Raw genomic sequence first — 16,104 nt, forward strand, 5'->3', positions numbered from 1 at the left:
GTATAAGGCATTGTGGATTACGATATTTTTCGACTTTGACAGAGACACGGAAGTGCTTGGAGACACGGAGGTGCTTGGAGGCACGGAGGTGCTTGGAGACACGGAAGTGCTTGGAGGCACAGAGGTGCTTGGAGGCACGGAGGTTCATCTGAAAGGGTTGGAAGCCACAGGGATACGGGAGCTCTGGAGATCACAACTTCAATAGCAGTAAAGATGATACTCAGGCGCCGGAGCTCTGCCCGGCGTCTGAATTTGAACTTCCCGCCAGCATCTGATTGGGGAAGTGCTTGATGACTTTACCCGCACCCTCAGTGAATGCCGGGCGCACCCGCGACGTCCACACTACGTGCGCCGGACGGAGCGCCGGGAGCCGGAGACCGTCAGCGAGGACAGCCGCCCGGAGACCCAGCGCCCCCGGAGAGGCAAGTACGGCGGCGGCGGCATGATAGTACCCTTTCCTCTAGGAGTGGCCCCTGGACACTTTCCTGGTTTCGTAGGGTGTCTAGAATGGAAAATCTGGATTAGTCGAGGAGCCGAGACCTCAGAAGCCTTTATCCAACTTCTCTCCTCAGGACCATACCCTTTCCATTCCACCAGATATTGCTGATTCTTGTGAAGGTAACGAGAGTCCAGAATAGTTTTGATCTCGAAGTCTGTTCCGGTTTTAGTTTCCACTGAGGTGGGGCTAGAGGACTTCGAATGAAAACGATTAAGGACGAGAGGACGAAGAAGAGAAACATGGAAGGCATTTGGTATACGTAGGTGAGAAGGTAAACCCAACTTACAGACCACAGGATTCAGGACTTGTAGCACAGGATAAGGACAGATGAATCTTGGAGCAAACTTCATAGTGGGCACCTTTAACCGGAGATTGCGTGTGGAAAGCCGTACCCTATCACCAACCTTGCATTGAGGATCGGCTCGCCGTTTCTTATCTGCGAAGAACTTGTATCGGACAGAAATCTTTTTAAGACTAGCATGAATCTTACTCCAAATTTGTCTGAAGTGTAGTAGAGTGGACGTTACAGCTGGAACCTCTTCCGTCGGAAGACTTGGTAATTCCGGAACTCGTGGGTGGAACCCATAGTTAACGAAGAACGGGGACTCGCCAGTGGAAGAATGAAATGAATGGTTATGGGCAAACTCCGCCCAAGGTAACAACTCCACCCAGTTGTCCTGTGAAGGGGAGAGATAAAGGCGGAGGAAAGTCTCTAGATCTTGGTTGACTCATTCCGTTTGTCCATTCGTTTGGGGATGATAGGCAGACGAAAATTTAAGTGTAATTTGTAAGGCTGAGCAGAGGGCTCTCCAAAACCTTGCGGTGAACTGTACCCCTCGATCAGAGACTATTTCTTGAGGTAAACCATGCAACCGAAAGTGTTCCCGGATGAACAATAAAGCCAATTTGGGAGCTGTCGGCAGACCTGTTAATGGAACGAAGTGCGCCATCTTTGAAAAACGGTCAACAATCACCCAGATGGTATTGTAACCCTTGGAACAGGGCAACTCGGTAATGAAGTCCATGGAAATATGAGTCCAGGGTTTCATAGGAATGGGCAGGGGACGAAGCAACCCGGCAGGAGGTAGACAAGGAGATTTATGCTGCGTACACTGTGGACAAGAATTAACGTAATCCTGTACATCCTTCCTCATGGTGTCCCACCAGTAAGATCTTTGCAAAAACTTGAGCATCTTCTGGACACCGGGATGACCGGAGAACTTGGAGATATGGGCCCACTGCAGTATTTTCGGCCGGAATTTAGTTGGTACGGACATTCTCCCAGGAGGAGGACCCAGAGTAGTGGAAGCAGCGGAAACAGAAATTGGATTCAGAATTAAACTCCATTCAAATGAATCCTATTCATCTGTGGGAGTTTGTGAACGAGAGAGCGCATCAGCTTTAGTATTGAAAGTCCCGGCCCGGTACTTGATAATAAAAGAAAATCGAGTGAAGAAAAGCGCCCATCTAGCTTGATGAGGATTCAGACACTGTGCGGTTTTTAATGTACAACAAATTTTTGTGATCGGTGTAAATAGTAATCACATGTTTGGCCCCTTCCAAAAGATACCTCCACTCCTCCAAAGCAGATTTTATTGCTAAGAGTTCTTGATCACCAATAGTATAATTCCGTTCAGCCGGAGAGAACTTTCGAGAGTGGAAGCCACACAGATGCAGTTTCTTATCTGAGGAATACTGGGAGAGAACGGCTCCGACTCCAACCGAGGACGCATCAACTTCCAAGAAAAAAGGTTCTTCGAAATTTGGTTGTTGAAGAACCGGGGCTGACATAAAAGCTGATTTCAAGTAGGTGAAAGCTTCCCTGGCTTCGGGAGACCACAAACCCAGGTTGGAGCCCTTTCTGGTCAAGGCGGTAATGGGTGCAACTATAGTAGAGAAACCGCTAATGAATTTCCTGTAGTAATTCGCAAAGCCCAGGAATATTTGTATTGCTTTCAAAGAGAGGGGCTGAGTCCAGTCACGAATGGCAGAGAGCTTCTCCGGATCCATGCGCAGCTCCGTCCCCGAGATGATATAACCGAGGAACGGAATTGATGTTACTTCGAAGGTACATTTGGAGAACTTAGCATAGAGACGATTCTTTCGTAAACGGTGGAGCACCTCTTTGACCTGAGTCCTGTGTTCAACAAGATCTTTGGAAAAAATCAGTATGTCGTCTAAATAAACCACAACACTTCGATATAACATGTCTCGGAAGATTTCGTTGACGAATCCCTGGAAGACGGCAGGAGCATTACCAAGGCCAAACGGCATCACCAGGTATTCGTAATGCCCATCCCGGGTATTGAAAGCAGTCTTCCATTCATCCCCTTCTCGGATGCGTATAAGATTTTAGGCTCCCCTCAAATCGAGCTTGGAGAAAACGCGGGCGCCACGAACCCTATCAAATAACTCTGTGATTAGTGGCAAGGGGTATTTATTCTTGATGTTGATATCGTTTAAGCCACGGTAGTCGATACATGGTCTCAACCCCCCATCCTCCTTCTTCACGAAAAAGAAGCCCGCTCCAGCAGGGGAGGTAGAGGGGCGAATGAATCCCTTGAGCAGATTGGACTTAATATAGTCCGACATAGCTTGAGTCTCAGGAAGTGACAAAGGATATGTGCAGCCATGGGGCGGCATCTTCCCTGGGACAAGATCAATGGGGCAGTCCCAAGGCCTATGAGGTGGTAACTGGTCAGCCGCCTGTTCCGAAAACACATCCTTGAACCCTTGATACGCCTCAGGAATATGCTCTTCATCCGACTTAGAAGAGACACGGAGCGGACAAACGGGAGTGAGATAGTTAGCGTGACAAAAAGAACTCCAAGACAGAATTTGAGAAGACTTCCAGTCAATGTGGGGATTATGAATTTTGAGCCAAGGCATTCCGAGGACCAGATCATGATGCATTTCCGGAATCACCAAGAATTCCAGGCATTCTAGATGTAGAGCTCTGAACTGCAGTTTAACTGGTTCCGTGCGCCACGTTATGAGACCCTTGGATATTCTAGTACCATTGATAGCCGTCAAAAAAATAGGCTGCTCGATAGGCCGTAACTTTAAATCCATGCTTTGGACACAGGAAGAAGAAATAAAGTTCCCCGCAGCTCCGGAATCCAACAGGGCTTCACAAGACTTGGAGACGGACTTGGTGATTAAAGACACTGGAAGCAAACAATCCAAAGTCAGAGAAGATTTAGTCGTGACCCCCAACTTGACTTCTCCGGAACAAGCTAGGCCTGCCCGTTTCCCGGACGGGACTTGCAGGACTTGATGAAGTGATCTGCGGCCCCGCAGTACAGACAGAGTTTCCCTCACGACGATGCTGTCGTTCTTCCTGAGACAATCGGGACCGGTTAATCTGCATGGGTTCGTCCGGACTTGGTACCACCGCTTGCCTAGAGGGAGGAAGCCGGAACCTGGAACGCTCCGATCGACTACGTTCACCTCCACGTTCCTGCATCCGGAGATCCCCTTTAATGCAGAGAGAAGTCAATTCCTCCAACGAATCCGGGAGTTCCCTAGTGACCAACTCATCCTTCAGACGATCAGAAAGACCGTTCAAGAAAGCAGCTCTCAGGGCGTCATTATTCCAGCGAAGTTCAGAAGCAATGGTCTGAAAATGAACCACGTACTGGCCCACGGATCGGGAGCCCTGATGGATGAGTAGCAAGTCGGAAGAGGCCGTGGTCATCCTGCCGGGCTCGTCGAAAATTCTTCGGAAAGACGTAATGAACTCAGAGTAATTGGAAACCAATGAATCAGATCGTTCCCATAGTGGAGACACCCAATCCAATGCAGATCCTTCAAGCAAAGAAATAATATATGCCACCTTGGACAGGTCTGTGGGAAAATTATGTGCGAGTAGTGCATTGGTTTAAGAAACCTCTGCAATTTTTTGGATTCCCATTATAATGGGAAGGAGTAGGGAGTTGAAGGCGCGGACTGATACCAGCCGATGGTTGAACATTGCTGGAAGCGGCAACTGGTTCGGCTAAGGGAACTGGGGCCGGAATTACAGAAGCTAAGGATGCTTGAATCTGATCCAAACGACCGGACAACTCCTGGAGGTACTGCATCACTTGGCCCTGTGCTGCTTCCTGACTTTGCACGCGGGAAGCCAAATTCTGGATGGCACTTGAGTCCGTGTTCCGCTCCCCCGGGTCCATGTGGCCTGAGTATACTATCACTGACCTGGTTTGGGAGTATTGTGGACTCGGGGTTTCTTCCGGTGACCGGGAAGAGGAACCGCAACTGGACCGCAGCAGAGATGGCCGAATATAGGTTTTCCTCATGCAGGATTTGGTCGCCAGACAGGAGGCACGTGTGGATGCTGGAGGTCTCCTGAAAGACAGAACTTGAAAAGGTGCTGAGGAATAAATAAAAAGTACCGGATGCTGGAGGCACCAACTACGCTTGTGAGCACTGGGTGCTTGGAGGCACTGAGGTGCTTGTAGGCGCAGAAGTGCTTGGAGGCACTGAGGTGCTTGGAGGCACGGAGGTGCTTGGAAGCGCTGAAGTGCTCGGAGGCACAGAAGTGCTTAGAGGCACGGAGGTGCTTGGAGGCACGGAGGCGCTTGGAGGCACGGAGGCGCTTGGAGACACGGAGGTGCTTGGAGGCACGGAGGTGCTTGGAGGTGCTGAAGTGCTCGGAGGCACAGAGGTGCTTGGAGGCATGGAGGTGTTTGGAGGCACGGAGATGCTTGGAGGCACGGAGGTGCTTGGAGACACAGAGGTGCTTGGAGACACAGAGGTGCTTGGAGGCACAGAGGTGCTTGGAGGCACAGAGGTGTTTGGAGGCATGGAGGTGCTTGGAGACACGGAGGTGCTTGGAGACACGGAGGTGCTTGGAGGCACAGAGGTTCGTATGAAAGGGTTGGAAGCGACAGGGATACGGGAGCTCTGGAGATCACAACTTCAATAGCAGTAAAGATGATACTCAGGCGCCGGAGCTCTGCTCGGCGTCTGAATTTGAACTTCCCGCCAGCGTCTGATTGGGGAAGCACTTCATGACATCACCCGCACCCTCAGTGAACGTGGGGCGCACCCGCGACGTCCACACTACGTGCGCCGGACGGCGCGCCGGGAGCCGGAGACCACCAGTGAGGACGGCCGCCCGGAGACCCAGCGCCCCCGGAGAGGCAAGTACGGCGGCCGCGGCGGCATGACAGTTTAATTGGAATGGCCAAAGCATCATTTTTTTAAGCTGCTATGACTTTGACATGTCACACTGGACCCTGGCACCTCCCTAGGGGATCCGGTGGTACTGGTCCACCATGGGTAGGTGCCAGCCTCAGGCTGCCTGGCACAGACTCAATAAGTGCTGTCACTGCAGGCTCTTTTGGGTCAGCTACAGTATCTTCTAGTTTTGTAATAGTGGTCATGTGTCCATTGACATCACACTGATGCCAAACATGAATTGATCAGCTTATTTAAACTGCTCTGGCAGTGTGTATCATTTTCAGAGTAATAGGCTCACACCAGTACTCCTGTATTCTGCTTACTTACCTGTATCCTTACCCGGCATGATGATACTTTTGCCTGCGTCCCACCACACTGGTTCATCACCAGATTCAGCCTATATATTTACAGGTTGGTGTTCTCCAGACAGAAATCATATATTTGCGCTTCCTTTTGCTGTAAACCCAATCATTTTGGGCCTGTCTTGGTTACACTTACATGCGTCCAAGCTTGATTGGTGTATACAACAAATCTTGTCCTGGGTATCAGACTGCCATTAGAGGTGTTTGCAGTAAGTTAGACCCCCGTGCAAGATTAATCCGATCGGCCCTACTAGTCAACCAAACTCTTTGCCTCCTACTTTTTGATCCTTTGCAGGTATATTTAGTCAGCAACAACAAAAGTGGCCGCGCTGTGTGTCAGCAGTTATGTAAAAACAGAGAGCACAACATGTATGAAAGGTTTATATATTTAATATCATAAAAAACAGTCGATTAATAAAATTAAGTGCACATCTATATCTGTCTCAGGTGATGAATCAAAGTTCAGCCATATAATCAAAAGTGGCTATCCGAGATAATACTTCCTATTCCACAGTGCAAACAAGAGATGTAAGAATGAATGAATGCAGTTCCAGATAATATGCTCTATCATTCACCGGATAGATAATAATATATATAGTACCTCTCCAGAAAGGGCTGGTATGTATTAGCCGAGCGTCCCCGGCTAATGAGTCCTGCGTTGCCCACTGTACTGCACAGATGAGAGGAATTATCGCGTTTCGTCGCGGTCACGTGACTTTATCAAAAGTCACGTGACCGTGACGAAACGCGTCAGGACTTCTGCACACCTGGTCCAGGTGATCTATCCCTGTGCAATTCACACCGCTGTATCCTCATCAGCGCTCACCGGCTTACCATCACAAGAAGCCGCATTTCATCTCACCGCTGCGACTTGTTACCTTCTGCCGGGCAGCTACCTCGGAAACACGAGACTGCCATACACTCCTCCACAGCGGCAGGTGTTCAACACTGGGCACCCGATAATTCCTCTCATCTGTGCAGTACAGTGGGCAACGCAGGACTCATTAGCCGGGGACGCTCGGCTAATACATACCAGCCCTTTCTGGAGAGGTACTATATATATTATTATCTATCCGGTGAATGAAAGAGCATATTATCTGGAACTGCATTCATTCATTCTTACATCTCTTGTTTGCACTGTGGAATAGGAAGTATTATCTCGGATAGCCACTTTTGATTATATGGCTGAACTTTGATTCATCACCTGAGACAGATATAGGTGTGCACTTAATTTTATTAATCGACTGTTTTTTATTATATTAAATATATAAACCTTTCATACACGTTGTGCTCTCTGTTTTTACATAACTGCTGACACGCAGCGCGGCCACTTTTGTTGTTGTCTAGTATTCATATCCATCCTCACATAGTGGTTGTGGCAAGCGCAGTGTCTCAGGAGTTCTTTTATTGTTGTTATAGTTTATATATTCATATATTTGGGTGAGGCGCTGTATAAGTAGTTTTTTCTGTTGTTATATTTAGTCAGCAAGCTGCATAGACTCTACCTGTTTATAAAGTTTGGGCTTTTCACATTGGGGCAGATGTTTTAACCTGGAAAAGGCATAAGGAAGTGATAAACCAGTGATAAGTGTAAGGTGATAAAGGCACCAGCCAATCAGCTCCAATATGTAAATTAACAGTTAGGAGCTGATTGACTGGTGCGTTTATCACCTTGCACTTATCACTGGTTTATCACTTCCTTATGCCATCTCCAGGTTTAATACTGTACATCTGTCCCATTCTTTTAGTCTCCTTGAGATGTATTCCTTTTGTGACTTCAAGAGATATGAGCCATTATTATTATTATTATTATTATTATTATTATTATTATTATTATTATGACACTTGTTTATATGGCACCACAAGTAGTCACCACAAGTAGTCCACAACACCTTACAAATGCCAGCAAAAAGACACAACAGGGTAAAACAACATTATAATAGCCATAACATAAACAGGCCACAAGTAACAATAAGCATCACAGGCAGGAGGAGTCTGATGGAGTGGGTGAGTGCATTCCAATGAAGGGCACAGGAAAAATCTTGAATTTGTGAGTGAGAGGCAGTAACCAGGGAAGAGGATAGGCGACGGTCATTGGCTGACCAGAGAGAACGGAAAGGAGTAAAGTATTTAGAGTTATGAGGTTGGAGATGTTGGAGATGAAGGGAGCAGTAGAGATCAATAGGGCCTGGTATGTGAGGGTGAGGAGTTTGAAGAAGATTCTGTAGTGGAAGGGGAGCCAGTGCAGATTATGGCAGCAGGGGGTGGCAGATGTGAAGTGATGGAATAGAAGGATGATTCTAGCTGTAATGTTTAGAAAAGATTGGAGGGGTTCAAGATGGAAACATGGGAGACCAGTGAGGAGAAGTTTGCAGTAGTTGAGCCACGAGATGACTAGTCAGTGGATAATAAGTTTAGTGCCATTCTATGAGAGCAATGGTCTGATGTGAGTGAAGTTGTGTAGCTGGAACCAAAAGGAAGGGGCCAGAGATTGAATGTGGGGGACAAAAGAGATGAAGGAATCAAGGGTGACATCCAACCATCAGAGTTGGGGAACAGGGGTGAAGATGGTGCTGTCAGCATCGATAGAGATATCTGGGGGGATGGAGACACTGGATAGGGGAAGATGATTTGTTCAGTTTTGTTCATGTGATGTTTCAGAGAGCATTCAAATATCCAGGAGTAGATAGTGGACAGGCAGCTGGAAACCTGAGAGAGGATGAAGGTCAGGAGATGAGAGGTACAGTTGCATGTCATTGGCAAAGAGGTGTTATTGGAGGCCAAAAGAACTGATGAGTTCTAACTGGGAATAGTTGTACAGGGAGAAGAGTAGATGGCAAAGGAGAGAACCCTGTGGGAAGCCAATGAGAAGGATAGAAGGGGGTGAGGTAGAGCAAGAGGCATACACAGAGAAGGAGCAGGTGGTGAGGTAGGAGGACAATCAGGTGAGGATAGTGCTAGAGAGGCCAATGGTTTGAAGGGTGTGGAGGAGCAGAGAGAGTGATCCATAGTGTCAAAAGCCACAGGTCTAAGAGGAAGAGCAAAAAAAAATATGTGTCCTGCTACAGTTTTGCTGCATATAGCAGCTTGTGGTAGCAGGGTCGTGATGTGAACACAGCATGCCACATGCATATGCATTGCAGCCTGCTCCCACAGACTTCAATGCATGGCAGCCACATGCATGTGCTGACTCCCATTGTAGTCTATGCATAGTGGGTCCTTGTTGACTGTGACCAGGGTACTTTTGGTGGAGTATAGTGGGTGAAAGCCAAATTGGAGAGGTTCAAGGATGGAGTTGTCAGAGAGGTAGATGCTGACATGGCTGTAGACAAGCCATTCAAGTACTTTAGAGGTGAAAGGAGAAGATAAATTGGGCAGTGGCTAACAGGTGAATATGGGTCAATGCTGTTTTTTTTAAGAATTGGTGAGACAAAAACATGTTTGAATAGGGATAGAAAGATGCCTGTGGAAATGGATAGGTTGAAGAGGTGAGCAAGATGGGAGCAGGCATTGGGGAGAGTTAGTGGAGGAGGTGAGAGAAAATAGGGTCCTTGGGGCAGGTGGAGGTGGGAGAGAATAAGATGAGGGAGTGAACTCCATTGCCAAAGGAAGGAGCATAGAGTGGAGTGGCTGGAAGGAGGGGATGGCTGTGGGGAAGGGGCTGCCAAGGGGAGAAGTAAAGAGATTTTAGGATGGACTGCCTCAATTTTTGAAGAGACAAAGTCAGTGGCAGTGAGAGGATGGGAGGGGAGGAGTGGGGCAAAGGAGGTTGTTGAAAGTGTCTAAGAGGCGGTGAGGAATTGTAGGAATGAGAGGAGATAAGAAATTGGAAAAAGAATTGCTTAGTAAGGGAGAGGGTGGAGCTATCATAAAAGAAGACAATTTGGAAATGAAGGAAGTCCATTGGAGAATGTCATTTTCTCCAGAGGTATCCGTAGTGCACAAGCATTTTAGCAGGGTCAAGGTCACTTTGGAGTACGAGGGTGAGGGTTTGGGTTTGGAGCTGTGGAGGGGGACAGAAGAGTTGAGGGAAATAGAGTCAAGAGCAAAGATTAGGGTGTTGTAGAAGGAGGATGCCTGATTACAATGGGCCATGGTGGCTAGAGGAGAGTATTGAGGGAGGAGGACAGGACAGTGGGTTTGAAAGTCTCAAGTTTGCATGTGGTGATGGTGGAGTTGGGCATGGGGTGGGGTGGGGTGAAGGAGATGACAGAGTGAAGGAGAGTAGATGATGCTAAGAGAGGAGGAAGGGAGAGTTGACACCTTGACGAAGGGGCTACTGGCCCCGGAACATTGCCTTATTTGATGTTACACGATGTGATCCAAAGGATCCAGCACTCACCCTCCAAATAAACATTAACTGTGGTGCCCTACAACAGGGATAATGAAAAGTTTGAGCAATATAGGCAGCACTCAGCGGATTTTGAATAACAGTCAGACTACTGCAGAGTAGATTCTAATGTTTCAGATGTTTTAATCCATCATCACAGAACAAGAAATACAAAAACACAGTTTACCTTTATAAGATATGACACCCAGTGAGGAGTCACACACAATGCGGCAAGCCCCGGCATCGGCGCACAGGCATGACGTCATCGGGCAAGCGCCCGCAGCTCAGCCCAGCCTCCGGCGGTGATTGATATAGAAGTGGAGTAAACATTAAGAGAAGAAGCCCAGAGATCCCCTGAAGGAATAATACAGGAGCATAGGAGTTTCAATACCAATATGTATTAAATGAAACATACTACTGTATATACAATATCACATAAGCAAAAATAGTTAATGCAACCTAATTAGGTTAATAGGAGTCACTGATAGTAATGTTTCATCTCAGGCATGCAGGCATTTTGTGCAAATTAATTATACATTAAAGATCAATGCAGATAAAGATCAATGCAGATAATATCTACTCAAAAGACAAACCATAAAGGTCATTGCCCATAAGAATATATGGCACAGAGAGTAACCTCACCAAGGCATTACAGACACAGAAATACGAAACATGGATGTTTGATCACAAATTTCAGTCTAGGATGGACATTCTCTGGTGGTTCTCTGATGACGCATTAAAAGATCCAAAACGTTAGAATCTACTCTGCAGTAGTCTGACTGTTTTTTATTCAAAGTCCGCCTATATTGCTGAGCACAACAGGAAAGATTTCTGTTGCTAAATCTCAAATATACATAGAAATAAACACAATTCCCAAGTGCGCTATATTAGATGTTTTCTTCAAAGATTCTTCCAAACTGGACCCAATAAGTATAGACTGCAGATTGGAGAATTCTTATAAATAATGTTTCACGGGGTCCTAAAACAGATATCCCCCCACCAGAGAATTACCCTAACAAGAGGCCCAAGGCTAATTAGTACCAATTGTTGGTTTATTAATGTAAGTTTTAAAATTACAGAATAAAAAATTGTACAGATGGATCCACGGTTATCTTGACTAGTTTTCTGCGCCTAGGCACAACATGACTTATTAGCATAAACCCTTCATCTATTGTTCTCAGCTGCAATACAGTACAGAGAACAATACAGCAAGGGATTAAGTCCGACTGTCCAGTCTCAGTTAATCCTATTAAAGGTCAAGATAAATGTGGACCTATCTGTATATCAGTGAGAAATGTCCAGAATATGATGATGGCAAATTATATCCTCCCTCACTTTAGCAAGGTCTGAGCTCAAAAAAGGAGAATCTTCACAAACTGGATTGATATCTCGTGGCTGACAGACCCTACGTGATTCATCTAATCGACTTCATCAGGGGTAATTCTTTAAGGTGAAAAAAGAAATGTTCTTGATATTTATACAAAACACTAATTACAACAATGGAAGAGTGACTTTTATTTGGCAAATACCTACCAGTAATGAAGGCAAGGCCAAATACAAAGTTGGAAATATGTATACAAATGGTCATGCAGCAAACTAATGAAAAAAATCAATGATTTTTTCATTAGGTTGCTGCATGACCATTTGTATACATATTTCTAACTTTGTATTTGGTACTAACTGGCCTTGGGCCTCTTATTTGGGTGATTCTCTGGTGAGGGGATATCTGTTTTAAGAACCCATGAAACATTATTTATAAGAATTCTCCAATCTGCAGTCTATACTTATTAGGTCCAGTTTGGAAGAATCTATGAAGAAAACATCTAATATAGCACACTTGGGAATTGTGTATATATATATATATATATATATGTATGTATGTGTGTGTGTGTGTGTGTGTGTGTGTGTGTATCCTTATCTTTCAATATTATGGGGGACACTGGGGATACTGTGTCCAGGAGTGCACATTTATTGGGCAAAAGGAAGCGCAGTTTTCACTTATCCCTCTCCCACCTCCTCCTCTGGATCTATCAGTGCAGCGTGCAGGCTTAGAATATTGTTGCCCCAGTGCCCCAGCACACACCTTCTTTTATTGTTGGGGGCACATGTGTTCACTCCCGGCCACCAGACACCCACCTCCATCCTCACTACAAGCCTCTCAATGTGTGCATTTGACGTCACAACGCTCCAGCCGCAACCCGGAACCGCAGGAAGCCTCTGCTGCTGGCACCTGACAAGATCTAGCGTAAGACAGCTGGTGCATTGCCAGCAAAGTGCAGCACCATAAATGGACTTCCTAGCACCCCCTACAACCCAGCACCCAGAACACGTGACTGCCTAGCCCTCCCCCCCAGTTGCGGCCATGGGTACATTGAGAAAGGGCAAAGGAGGAAAAAAAGGCAACGAGATTAGGGGGCACCAGGTTTGTGTTGCCATTAGAGATGCTAAAGTCACCAAGGATGATAGAGGAGATGTCAAAGGAAAGTGTGGGATACAGGAGCAAAATTGTTGAGGAATTGGGTGTAGGAGATGGGTGTGCAATAGATTATCACAAAACGGAGGTGAATGGGGCAGAAGAGATGTATAGAGTGGACCTCAAAAGTGAAGAAATAACAGGAGGGCTTGTTAGGAATCACTATGAGCAGTATGATGGCTTACAACTTTCTTCCTGGTCCCAGCCTCCTGCCTGTTGCCTCTCCAAGTAGTCTGTATTTTCTTGCAGTTCAGTATCTGTATCCTACCAGAATATTTTCCAATGACATTGCTAGTTATCTGCATGCACATCACAGCTCCAGCCTTGCTCCATTAATTACTGCAAGTGTACTATGGTACTTCTACTTTAGCCTATTAACTGCAGTCACCCAGTTATTTGTGTAAACTCTTCAAACCCAGAGTTAAGTCCTGGCTTCATCTCAGTTCCTGTGAGAGCATCTATCTCTATGGGAAAAGGGTGGCTGCTATAAGTGAACATCTCTGTAATGTGGTTGTAAGGGTCTTATACAGTATCTCTGGTGTACCATAACAGGGCTCAGGTAGGATGTCACAAAAGCTGCAGTTTGTCAAGAGGAGAAAGCCTACTCCACCACTTTGGCAGTCATCAAGTCTTATGGAAAGGGTGAATAAGAAAACTCCATAGGAAAGGGCAGTAGAAGATGTGGTTTCAGAAGAGGAGAGCCAGGTTTCAGTTAAGGTAAGAAGGTTGAGAGAGTGGGAAATGAGGAGGTCTTTCATAGCGGGCCGTTTGTTGCTGATGGATCTGGCATTTAAGAGGGAACAGGATATTCTATATATTCAAGAAGACCTTAACAGAAGTTTCATCTGAGAGTCCAAGTTTCCTGCAAGAACCAGTCTATGTAAAAAAAAAAGAAAGATGGTCTAAGACCCAATGCTAGTCGATAAAATATCATTCAGGGGCTGATCATGCTTTTGGGAGGGGGGAATCCACACAATTTTTTTCAGATTTTTTAACACTTTCTTGACTTTTGCACATAAAAAAGCACTGCACACATCACATTGATCTGCACAGGGCTCTCCAAACATGCTGCTCGCAGGCAGACTTTTAAAATTTGGTCACAACATGACTAAACACGACTGCATACAAGGGGTTGCAGAGGCAGTGTTAAGGCAGTTATACCAAACTCAGAGCCGTCCCTAACCAATATGATGCCCTAGGCAAGATTTTGGCTGGTGCCCCCTAGCACCGCCACTAATTCTGCAGGAGATTCCTGCCATGAGTCAGCTGGCAGCTCTGCTAACGTCGGGCGCCTTTTGTTTATGAAAATGCATCATATTATTTGCATTACTATGTGGCTAGGATGCACAAGCAGCTTCTGTTGATTAAAATGATATGCAGCATGCCTATATTCTGTGTGCGACTGCGGCTGTATCTGCATATGAAATGCTACATTACAGTGATTTCCAGGAATACACTGCAACGTAGCATTTTGTATGCAGATACAGCCGCAGTCACACACAGAATATAGGCATGTCACATATCATTTTAATCAGCAGAAGCTGCTGGTGCCCCTAAGCATACCAAACGCCCTAGGCATTTGCCTAGTTTGCCTATGCCTAAGGCCAACTTTGACCAAACTAATGCAAATTAGTTTAGGGTGAAAGAGGCCACTTGTATAATGGCTGCTGCAATGAAAGGGGACAATGCTCTAACATGGTCTTGACAACTAAGGGTCAGGAACACATAATAATATTACATGCCATTTTGCTCAGCTCTGTAGATGTCCTACGAGGGATAATGATTCAAACCCTGTCCATGCTCTAGAAAACTGAATCTGAGAGGAGGATTTACAGTAACACAATAACAGGAACAGGAATTTTCCCTGTGCCCCCCTCCTCCCTTACACTAGTTCAGGGCCAACTGTCCTAGTTAATATTGAGGGTGAGAGGATTCCTCTTTCTAGTGGATATTGGAGCTGAAGATCAGTAGTTATTACAGTATCTCTTGTTTCAGTTGGTTGCATGGCAAATTGAACTTTTCTTGCAGCCTGTGTCTATATTCTACATAAGGTTGCTGAATGTCAAAAATGGCCATACATATTAAAAGGCACAGCCAGCATCTCCTGCATGGAAATGCCATTGTTTAATAATTTCGGAACCACCAAGTTTTTTGTGTGCTCAAAACATGGTAACTGATCATATTCAACCAATTGTGTTGCTTGGAAAATGTTACTTGCATTATCAAAAATGATAAATCCGGGGAGAGTCTTAGTGGGGTAAGTCATTTTGCTATCCATTTTGCTATCACATCCCAGAGTTTTTCCAACAGATTGACAGTGGTATAGATACTGTAAGTTGACTACCAAATTTCATAGTCTGAAACAAATTTGAAGATTGATTTTGTCCCAAATTTGAATCTTTTGAGTCTTATATTTTTAATGGCCAACTTCCAATTGTTCACGAACAAGTATTTTTGTGCTGCTTGGCATCCAGTCACACTAAGAGGTCTATTTGTCATCATCCGCATCTGATGATGTGGACAACAGGTTATAAACTCGACCAAACTCGCACTGCGATAATTGAGACATTGCATGAATGTATCAATTATCGCATGCAGGGACAGAGCTAGCGGTCAAGCTCTGTCCCTGCGATGCCTCTTCACAGCATTATCGGGGTATTTTACATAAAAAATACCCCGATGGTCTGCTGCGCATGCGTCGCCGCCCATTGCTGCTGCCGTCGAGTTCCCCTCTGTCATGGCTACCACCGTGCCAGATTAAGCACCCCCCAGATTTATACTTACCAGTCCAGAAGCCGATGTCTGCTTCTCCGGTGAGCACTGCCAGGCGCTGGGTCCTTCTTCCGCTCTGAGACCTCCGGTGCCGTAAAGTGCGCTGCTGCTTTGCAGCATCACTTTACTGCACCGGGGTCACAGTACAGCATATGGGGGACCCAGTGCCTGGCAGGGCTCACCGGAGCAGCGGACACCGGCTCCCTGGACAGGTGAGTATGATAAAAAAAATTGCTTTTTTTACTTTTTTATGCAAGTGATCAGCTCGGACAAACGTATCTGATCACACTGGCTGGGTCCCCGCACAGCTTTTTCTGCTAGGGGGCAAAGAAAGGTGGGCAAAAGGATGCCCATCGCAGTGCTGCCCTGTGATCTCGCCAACATGAGACTGGCATAATTATCACAGGGCACACTGCTGTATTTGTTTTAACTTTTTTTTTAGTAAATTCGGCCACATCAAATTTCCCACTATAAGTATGGAGAA

This window comes from Pseudophryne corroboree, chromosome 4, assembly GCF_028390025.1.
Source record: "Pseudophryne corroboree isolate aPseCor3 chromosome 4, aPseCor3.hap2, whole genome shotgun sequence".
NCBI classification, from domain to species: domain Eukaryota; kingdom Metazoa; phylum Chordata; class Amphibia; order Anura; family Myobatrachidae; genus Pseudophryne; species Pseudophryne corroboree.